Genomic DNA, 11,204 nt, shown 5'->3' with positions numbered 1-11,204 from the left:
TAAAATTATAAAATTATAAATGCCCATGATAAGGTGGGGAATTGAATTCCCTTAAGAAACTCCAAAGTGGGAGATGGGACTCTGGAATAACCACTGGTCCCTGTTCCTGCTACCAGGTGTTCAGATACTGCACCCTATAGCCTGAGGCAGTCAGTGGGTCTCCTCTCCTGGCCAACCCTGGGCTCCTCAGCTTCAGTACTGATTGTACACTGAGTAGCTAAGTCTGGCATTTCAAAGATGTGCTGTTTGAAAAACATCTGTCCCTCTGTCCAGCGCAATGCAGGTAACTCCACAAACTAACCCATACTTCTGTCATAGCAAAAGAACGTGATGATGTCCTTTGTTAAGTGGGAATTTACAACTTTAAAGACTATCACACTGAAATCCAGTGCAAATTTTAAATCATAAATGTACGGATGTTTTTACTCCCCCTCACAAAAAGGCTTAAGAGCAGCCAGGTATGGTGACATGTCTGTAATCCCATCACTTGGAAGGATGAGCCTGGAGGATTACCAAGAGTTTGAGACAACTTTGGTCTCTAGTGAGTTCTGTGGCAGCATAGCAGGACTGTGTCTTTAAACACAAAAGTTGTAAAGCCACGTAGTTAAGGAGGAATGTATTTGGTGTTAGTGAGAACTAATGTAGTCATAAATTTATATTAAAGAAGCTAAGGTAACCAAACTCCACTTAGCTACGTGTCTATGTTCGGAGGTTCTGTTAAACAAAAATAACACAAAACAACAAAATAACACAAACTACAGACCAGCATCAGGTGACACACTATTAAAGTGGATGGTGTTGCCATAGCCTAACAGCAGGGGGCAGCACCACACATCATTTCACATTTTCCCTATGGAATGTTGTTTTATCATGGCTCATTGGAGCCAAGGTATTTTGGAGGGAGCTGGTAGAGCCAAGAGACTAGAAAAAACACATACCCAGCCAACTCAGATTTTAGATTAACAAGGAATTGTTTTTAGTATGCCTCATGATTGCATGTAATCCCCCAGACAATTTCAATTTTGAGTGGGGCAGGGAACAAGCAGTAAAGACAACCTTATCCAAACCTAATCCCAGAAATCACAGTTAAATTGTTTCAGAGCCTTGGAGACCTAGAGGACTAACATTTAGCAGCAAGAAGCGGAGGCAGCATTTGAATCCAGAACAGTTTCCTCCAGTGTCCCCTGTGTGTTATACGTATTTGTGGGTGCAACTTCTGTGGCTTAAAATATTTCTCCACACTACATTTTGTTGCTGTCTCTAGTTATTTTTTTAAAGATTTATTTATTTATTTATTTATTATCTTATGTGTATGAGTTTGTTTTGTTTTATTTTGGGTCCAACTTATAATCATACTTATGAATTCCAGCCTTACCAAAGTTGTCTGTCTGTCTTTCTGTCTTCTTCCTTCCGTTCTTTCTTCCTTTCTCTTTCTTCCTTTCTTCCTTCCTTTCTTTCTTCCTTCCTTTCTTTCTTTCTTTCTTTCTTTCTTTCTTTTTCTCTCTCTTTGTCTTTCTTATATTTCATTCTTTCTTTCTATCCATCTTTCTATCTTTCTGCCTTTTTTTCTTGTCTGCCTGTTTTTCTTTCCTGTCTGTCTGTCTGTCTTCCCCCTCCCCCAGGTACTTTTCTGCCAATCTTTCCCTTCACTGTCAAATATCTGGAAGAATTACCCTGTACTTTACCTCCAGCTGACATATGCACCTATCCAAGTAGTGTCTTAAAAGTCATCAACTGTGCCGGGCGTGGTGGCACACGCCTTTAATCCCAGCACTCGGGAGGCAGAGGCAGGCGGATTTCTGAGTTCGAGGCCAGCCTGGTCTACAAAGTGAGTGCCAGGACAGCCAGAGCTACACAGAGAAACCCTGTCTCAAAAAACCAAAAAAAAAAAAAAAAAAAAAAAAAAAAAAAAAAAAGTCATCAACTGTGACCTCTGAACCAACAGAGTTATAGATTTCTTCTCAGTCCAGCAAACACTTGGGTAGCAGAGGCCGCTGTTGGAAGAGCCGGTGCAAAACCCAAGTCAGTTGGGTAGATACAGCTCAGCTCACTTCCCTCAAGCCTGAGCTTACTCACCTACGGAACAGACATAGTTCATGCCTGACTTGTTTCTCTGGAACAAAATAAGGGGACAGGGGACCCGAGAGACAATTGGTAAATATTTGTTCAGTGAAAAAAAATTATATTGTCTTCATAGTTCCTTAATTGCTAAATAACTCAATATGATAAATATTTATCAAAATGTCAAAAAGAGTGCATCTTTATGAGTGGCCTTTGCCATTGCAGCACAGTGTGCATTTCTACTTGGTTTAGTCTACTGACCCTTCCTAAAAAGTATCTCTTATGTTAGTGTGGAAAACAGAGGGTCCTGTGTTTGGTGGCAGGCTATTGGAGGCCCTTTTCTTGTGCTTTCTGTTTTCAAGGGTTTCTGAGAAGGAACAGACCATCAAGCCTGTAAGGCTTCTTTCCCTACTCTCAACCTTTCTGTTTTCATTGTTGTTAATAATTAATATAAAAATGGGAATGGTATATGACCCAGCATCCGGGAACCAGTAGATGGGTATCAGATAGATACAAACTGAAGGCAGTTTTGAGTGTGCCAGTCTGCCCCACTTTACTGCATGACACACAGATCATTAAACACTTTGGCTAGGGAGTCGAGTATGTCAATACATTTTAAATGTCCGATCTGATTACAGTTCCCTTGTAAAAGCTATCATGCAGAAGGATTTCCTCGTGCCTTTAAATAGGTCTGGCCATCTACAGAGCTGTCTCCAGAAGTAACCTGGCCTCCTCTCTGTGTCCCCTTTGTCATTTTCATGCTTTCTCTGTTCTTGTCTCCGAGCCACCACCTCTTTAAAAGCATGCTGGTAATAAATTGATTCACTTCTTAAACATAAAAAAAAAAGTCCATCAGACAATTACTGTTCAAGTCAAAAGAGGTTCAGCGGTGAACAAGAGACAGCTCTTCTCTTCAGTGACATCGAAGCCTTCACCTCAGTGATTACATGGACCAGGTTACCAGGAAGAGGGGACATGGGAGGAGAGGAACCCCCAGGAGAATTAAGCCTTCCTTAGAGACAGATTCTGCACAGAGAGCACCAGTGCTTTGGAGTTAACCACACAGATCAATGAAGCTGGAGACAAGAGAGAGAACCTTATTGGGTGGTTTTGAAGTTGAGACATGAACCTGAAAAGAAAAAAAAATGGCATTCCAAAATATAAGTAAGCATGTATTTGTTTCTGTTTCTTCACAAATGTGTTTAGGCGTCTGTATCACAATAGAAAAGACATAGAAGAATATCTGTGTGGTTGTAGATATCTTTATGCTTCTGCCTCCCAGGGCTGGGATTAAAGGTACGTACCCCACACAACCACTGTTAGGTGTCCTTTGAAAGCACACACTGTTTTTCCCCTTGTAAAATATCTTCTCTGTGATACTATGTTGTAGAATGGCCCAAGAAAGGATTTACACAAGGAACTCTCTAAACCAATGGTTTCTCAGCCTTCCTAATGCTACGACCCTTTAATTCAGTTCCTCGTGTTGTGGTGATCCACAACCACAAAATTATTTTTTATTGCCGCTTCATAACTGAATTTTGCTACTGTTATGAATGGTAATGTAAATATCAGTGCTTTCCAATGGTCTAAAGTGATCCCTGAGAAAAGGTCATTTGATCCCCCAAAGGGGTCTTGACCCAAAGGTTGAGAAACACTGGTGTTCTTAAGTGCTCTTACAGAGCCTATCTGAAGGAAGGCCACCATCCTGGCCTCCCTCCCTCCCTCCCTTTTTCTTTTCCATTTTCTTTTCTTTTTCTTTTTTCCTGACAGAATCTCACTGTGTAGCCCTGGCTGACTTCAAACTCAGAAAGCTCCCCCTGCCTGTCTCCTGAGAGCTGGCATTAAAGGTGTGCATCACCTCACCCAGCTTAGCTTGCTTTTCGAGTTTTAGGTTAGAGCAGCCCTTAGCCCTGATAACCCAGAAACAGCAATGGAACCAGACAATTGCCCTGACCACAGCCCTATAACCCCGGAGTTCACCAGAGTCTCGTGGGTTTCGTAGGAAAGAGGCAGGAAGGACGTTTACCGAGACTGATTCCTAGATCCATCCACAACCTGCACCCTCAGAGCCACCATCTCCCTGTCCACAATCTTCCCTTGGTGGCTTTCCAGTCCCAACACAAGACTTACCTCCAGGCTTGTCTCTACCGGGTTTCACCTTTGGAAGTTCCATGCAGGCCGTTTTCTAGAGAGATGGCTCAGAAAATGGTTTCCGTTCTTGGCTTTTTGTTTTTTGTTTTTTCCCCTCCTCCTGAACACACTGACTCCAACTCCCAGGGCTTCAGGAGAAATTGTCAGGTATCGTACCAGAGTGCAGGCATTAAATCAAGTGGAACCCCACCCATTAACGAACCTTGTCAGATGATGTACAAGGCTCAGGCATTTGATCAGCTCCACCCAGTTAACAAGCCTTGCCAGGCTGTTTGCTGGGTACAAGCACACCTGAGAGCAAAGAGTCAGGATGCAAACAAGAGCTTGCTGACAGGAGCCTGATATAGCTGTCTCCTGAGAGGCTCTGCCAGTGCCTGACATATGCAGAGGTGGATGTTCTCATCCAACCATTGGACTGAGCACAAGGTACCCAATGGAGGGGCTAGAGAAGGGACTAAAGGAACTGAAGGAGTTTGCAGCCCCATAGGAGGAACAACAATATGAACCAACCAGTACCCTCATAGCTCCCAGGGACTAAACCACCAACCAAAGAGTACACATGGAGGGACCCATGGCTCCAGCTGCATATGTAGCAGAAGATGACCTTGTTGGACATCAGTGGGAGGAGAGGCCCTTGGTCCTGATCAAGTTCAATGCCCCAGTGTAGGGGAATGCCAGGACAGGGAAGCAGAAGTGGGTGGGTTGGTGAGCAGGGGTAGGGGGTAGGGGATAGGGGCTTTTCAGAGGGAAAACCAGGAAAGGAGATAACATTTGAAATGTAAATAAGGAAAATATCTAATAAAAATAAATAAATAAATATTTATGTTCCTCTTCAGGAAAAAATGGAAAGAAAAATGAAAGAAGAGGAAATCAACAAAAAAAGACTAAACTAGTCAAGAGCTAGGGATAGCGGAAGGAGGCACATGAAGAGTTAAGGACTAGCTTCTGCCTGCTTCTTAGCACACAGTCTTTTGAGCAGGAAGTTACTACACTCACTCAGAGAAAACATTTTACTCATTTTTCTTCAAAAGTGTGTCTGCAAAAACTGAATTAGGCTGTGTTCTCCCTTTCGGCTTCACAATGCTGACTCGGCGCTAACTTTTCATGGCTAAGGTGTTATTAGTAGGTTAAGGTGGTTTTCCATGATACCCGAAGGAGAATTAATAGTTGATCTACTTCTCTTGTATATGCTGTTTTTATTTGATTCCTTTTGGATAGGTAAGGAGTAATTGTCTTTGCTGTCATTACTTTTGGACTGAACGTGTTTTTAAAAAAAATTTTTTTTGAAGAGCTCAGGGCTCGTTTTTAATCCACTTTTCATTGTTGCTTATCAAAGAGAGATGCATTTCCCCCCTCTGCAAAACATAGTCCATTAAGAAGAAAGAAACTCTTGCTGCGTGTAAGGACAGCACCGGTGAGACCTTGAGAATATCCTGCCAAGACGTGAGCCAGTTACAGCAAAGCAGGTACTTTATGGGACAATTTACATCGAGTTTCTGAAACAGTCAAATTCATGCAAACAGGAGGATCTCCTTGCCAGGAGCCAAGTAGCCACCGTGGTGAAGAAACAGAAGTGGATGTGGAGGCTGAGGGCGCAAAGTGGGCCGAGAAGAAAGCTCTGGCCATCTGTGGCACAGCGGGAGGGGTACATCCAGCGCCACGGAGCCATACACTGAAAATAGTCACTACAGAACATGACATTGTGTTTTCATTATCCATGCATGGGTGACAGACATGTTGGCTATCATGAATAATGCAGCGGACAACAGGGATGAGGAAGTATCCCTACGGTAGGATATGGACTCTCGGCTCTAAGCTCAGAAGTGGTATAGCTGGATCACATGGTAGTTCCATTTCTAGCTTCCCGAGGACTCTCCACAATGGTTTCCACAGAGGCTGCACTCATATGCACTCCCACACAAAAAGGAATGGTATTTTCCCTTTCCACGAACCCATGCATCCACCCACCCAGGCATCCATACACCCACACACCTACACACGCATCCACACACCCACGCATCCACACACCCACGCACCCATGCACCCACGGCAGCATTTGTGTCATTTGTTTTCTGACTGGGGTAAAATGAAACCCGCAAATAGTTTTAATCTGCATTTTTCCCAATAGTTAATGATGCTGATCATTTTAAGAATTATCACTTAGCCACTTGTAATCATCCTTTTGAGGTCTTGCTATTGCTCGTCTTAGCTCACTCTTTTAAATGGTCGCTTGTTTTCCTGATGTTTCATTTTATACAATGGAGTTTTATTCAGCTGTGAGGAAAATGGAGTCAAATAAATGGAGCAGGAAATAGCCATTCTGAATGAGATAATACAGACCCACCAAGAGTCATACCGGTAACATTCTCTCTGTGGATCCTACTTTTGAATCTTTAAGTTTGTGTAGTTAAATCAGAATGCCTGTATTAAGGTGAGGGCCTGTGGGCTGTGAATGGTATCCTGGTTCCTGGTTGAGCTAAGGCTAGAAATTCTGGTGACCCTGAAGGGACGGTAGGCATTTCACCTGTTCCTGGGCACAAGGCCACAGCCCTCCATAGATTTGTGGCCTTCAGTCACATAAGGGCAACGCCCCAAGCCCCTCCACATGTAGAGGACATGACCACAGGTCACTTAGGCTCAAGACAGATCTCCATTTTAATGAGGTACCCAAAGGCCTGGAGGCTTAGCTGATAAACTCTCCTTCCCAGACACTCCTCCCTGCTAAAGGTATTTAACCTCAGGCCTCCCCTGAGAAAGTGGGGTACAGTTTTACTCATCCACTTTCTGCCATGGCAATAGATGATTTGGAACCCAGGCTGTCTCTTTTCATCAGGATCCGCTGTGGGGAGCCCTGGAGAAGGCTTTCACCTAAAGAGCCGCTGTCTAATCTCCCATAGAAGGCCTCTCTGCACTCCCAGCCACAGCGACCACCAAGCCCAAGCCCACCACCACCCAAGCCAAGGACTCTCTCCGTGGGATCAGCCAGAGCCCCCTTTCTTTTCCCCCTTGGCCCCGGGCTAGATCCAACCTATCAGCCCAACTCCATTCTCAGCTCTTCCCTGGCATCTAGTGGTGCTTGGGTGTCCCATAGCCTGAGAACCAGACATCCCCAGCTCCTGTACTGGCCCTGGGGACCCCAGAGCCAGCTCTGGCTGCCTCCCTCCCCCACCTCCGACCTCAGACTGCACTTCCCCACCCCTGGAGGGATGTCCCAAGGCTTCCCCACAGCCTGCACAGCCAGCCACCCACCTGGCAACAGCATGGGGAAACTGCAGTCACTTCTCTTGTCCTGCCTCCCCAAGTGGCTGAGCCCTGTGGTGCAGCAGATGCAAGACTCCCATAACACTACATTAAGAAAATAAACATTCCACACGCTGACACCATTGCATACACTAGCAAGATTTTGCTGAAAGGACCCAAATATAGCTGTCTCTTGTGAGACTATGCCGGGGCCTAGCAAACACAGAAGTGGATGCTCACAGTCAGCTAGTGGATGGATCACAGGGCTCCCAATGGAGAAGCTGGAAAAAGTACCCAAGGAGCTGAAGGGATCTGCAACCCTATAGTTGGAACAGCATGATGAACTAACCAGTACCCCGGAGCTCTTGTCTCTAGCTGCATATGTATCGAAAGATGGCCTAGTCGGCCATCACTGGAAAGAGAGGCTCATTGGACTTGCAAACTTTATATGCCCCCAATATAGGGGAATGCCAGGGCCAAAAGAATGTGAATGGGTGGGTAGGGAAGTGGGGGGGGGTACGGGGGACTTTTGGGATAGCATTGGAAATGTAATTGAGGAAAATATGTAATAAAAATATTAAAAATTAAAAAAAAATAAACAAAAAAATTTTTCATAGATAAGGAAGATACAGAGCTAATGAAGGTGTTGTCCTGTTGGTACCTAAATTTCTCCTTTACTGTGCAGCTGTCTGCCTTCCTCCTGTGTTCTTCTATCCACACAGAAACCTCTGCCTCTCCTCTCTTTCTGTAAGTCCTACAAGATCAGGATCCAACCTTTATTGCCTCAAGGCTTCAGCTGATTACCTTAAAACACGACACCTCTAGTACAGTAATAACGTTGGAGGTAGAATTTCAGCATGTATGGACTTGAGGGGTGCAAAGAACCCTGTGTCTGTAATATGTTTATAGTATGTCACTATAGACACAGGGTCAACTCACATTGGGCAGCTCACAATCACCTGTTATTCCAGATCTAGGAGGCTTCTGGCCTCTGCTAGGACTTGCACACAAACACACACCACACACAAGAACACGCACACATACACACACATGCACATGCACACATACACATAATATAAACATTTTTTAAGTAAGTATTTTTTAAAAGTGAGTTCATGAATCCAACATGCCACCATAGTGAGGGACCTTTTGGGAAACATGGAAAAATTTTACCTGTTGTAAAAAGAATATCAAACTTTTGGACATTTAGAAACTGCCCTAAAAAATATAAAAATGGCTAGTGAGAAAGTGAAATCTACAAGTGGAAGGCAGAGAGAAACCAACCTTTTCTGTAACAGGATTCCTTAAAACAGAAATGGAAAGCAAACACTGAAACCTTTAACTCATGAAACGATTAATGAGACAAAGACCCTTATAACTCACATACCGGTTAGCATGACTAAGAAAATGCACCCATAACTGGTAACACTAAGATAGGTTTAGTAAAAACTAATGATTCAGAGAGAGAGAGAAAGAAGAAGAAGAAGAAGAAGAAGAAGAAGAAGAAGAAGAAGAAGAAGAAGAAGAAGAAGAAGAAGAAGAAGAAGAAGAAGAAGAAGAAAGAAGAGGAGGAGGAGGAGGAGGAGGAGGAGGGGAGGGGAGGGGAGGGGAGGGGAGGGGAGGGGAGGGGAGGGGAGGGGAGGGGAGGGGAGGGGAAGAGAAGAGAGAAGAAGAGGCTAAAAGGTAAGGGAAAGGAATCCAGCACTCATCAGGTTCATTAGGTTTTACAGCAGCAGAGTAGACTGTAGCAGGAGTTTTTAGCTACTCTGCTTTATGCTCCTAGCAGGTCCCATACTTCCAGCCACCCACCCAGGAACTCTCTGGATTCGTAAATGAAAGACACACACACACACACACACACACACACACACACACACACACACCAGTAATTTTTAAGATGCCTTGGCTACCTCAAAGGCTGGTCACTCCTTAACCTTCCCCTGCTACCCTGGGCCCAACTGGGGAAGTGGCCAGTGGCCCCTTACCTGAATTCTTACCTGGCTCATTGGCCTTCTCTCCTGCAGCTATAAATCTCTTCACTCTCCCACCGCATCATGGCGATCCTCCATCGCCTCCCCACTGTATCCTAACCCTTGCAACTCTAAGGGGGCCACCCTGTCTCCCTCTGCCCAACCATTGGCTGGTGGCATTTTTATTGATGGATCAGAAACCATTGGCGACAAAGACCTTTGGTGTTTGGACACTGATTCCCAATTGAATTAAAGAATTAGAACCAATCTGCAACAATAGACCTGGGGCTAAGGACTGTTACCAGGACTAAGGACTGTTACCAGGACTAAGGACTGTTACCAGGTGTGGAACTGAGTGCCCACAGATCAACCTTCACATTCATGGTCTACTGAGGAGAGACACCTACCGCACACCACCAACAACCTAGCTTAAAATGTATCAAAGTCTTTAGCAGAAGGGTGAAAACTCTCAGAAGGAGACACTAGGGCATGTCTTTGCAGCTCTGAAATTTTCACTTCTTAGATAGGATGCCAAAACCTAAGCAACAGTGGTCAGGGAGGGGAAATAAAAAAGACCAACATCCAAAGCTTTTGTTTTTCGTGCTTCAGGCAATTAATGGCTTCTAAGAGAGGGAGAACCAGTCCATGAATCAGTGAATAATTACATGCATGGCCATTTCTCCTCCAAACAAAATGTATGGCCATGTGTACTGCCCAAAGTTCTACCCAGGGTTGTCTCAGAAAGCGGTTGTGACACCCAACTGTCTACTTCTGGGTGGTGCCTGCAGAACCATTGGTAAAGCAGGCCCTAGTCTCCTCTTCCTCAGTAAGCCAATCCCCCATGAGGGCATAGCTGCACACTTGGCGGTGGACAGCGCTGTAACAAGAGTAGAAAACATAGGTCTTTAGCCAACTTCATTTGATTTGCTTGCGCCTTCGGGGCCTGCTTCGGCCCAATCATGTATATTTTGATATATATCACTTCCATTTGATAATAGACTGCTGCTACGCACGTCCTACTTTATGACTTGGTGAGTCTGATAACACCTAGCACATGATGTTCAGGTCACATGGGAACTTGGTGGCCCATTGTCATTCAGTTTCCACTAAGACCCAATAGCTGACCAAAAGCTGTCTCTCAAAGAGAAAATAGTTGTCTGCAGATGATGGTAGCACAGCCTTGCTCCAAAATCCAAAGGTCTCTTTTGTGATTCACCTATAGGTACCCGCCAATGGCTCCACACAGCATCTCTATTTGTCACTGCCACCTCAAGTACCATCAAATCTGCTGGATCATATGGTCCAAGTGGTGGAGCAGCCTGCACAGCAGCCTGGACCTACGAGCGGTCTCCTGTTCCAGGCCCCACACAAAGCTAGCAGCTTTCTGAGTCACTTAGTATATGGCTGGAGGAACACACTCAAGTGAGGAATGTGCTGTTTCTAGAACCCAAATAGACCCACTAAACACTGTGCTTCTTTCTTGGTGGTGAGAGGGGCCAGGTGCAATAACCTATCCTTTACCTTAGAAGGACTATCTCTGCATGCCCCACACCAATGGACTTCTAAGAATTTTACTGAGGTAGACAGCCCTTGAATTTTAGTTGGATTTATTTCCCATCCTCTGATGCACATATGTATTACCAACAAATTCAACATGATAGCTGTCTCCTGCTCATTTAGTCCTATCAGCATAATGTCATCAATATGTAGTGCACCAATGTAATATTCTGTGAAAGACGATGATCGAGGTCTTTCTAAGTCATGACACAGAGCTGGAAACAA

Source organism: Mus caroli, unplaced genomic scaffold, assembly GCF_978045245.1.
Source record: "Mus caroli unplaced genomic scaffold, Mus_caroli_1 scaffold_3, whole genome shotgun sequence".
In the NCBI taxonomy this organism is placed as follows: domain Eukaryota; kingdom Metazoa; phylum Chordata; class Mammalia; order Rodentia; family Muridae; genus Mus; species Mus caroli.
The sequence above is the reverse complement of the archived record's forward strand: the minus strand, read 5'-3'. Positions refer to the sequence as shown.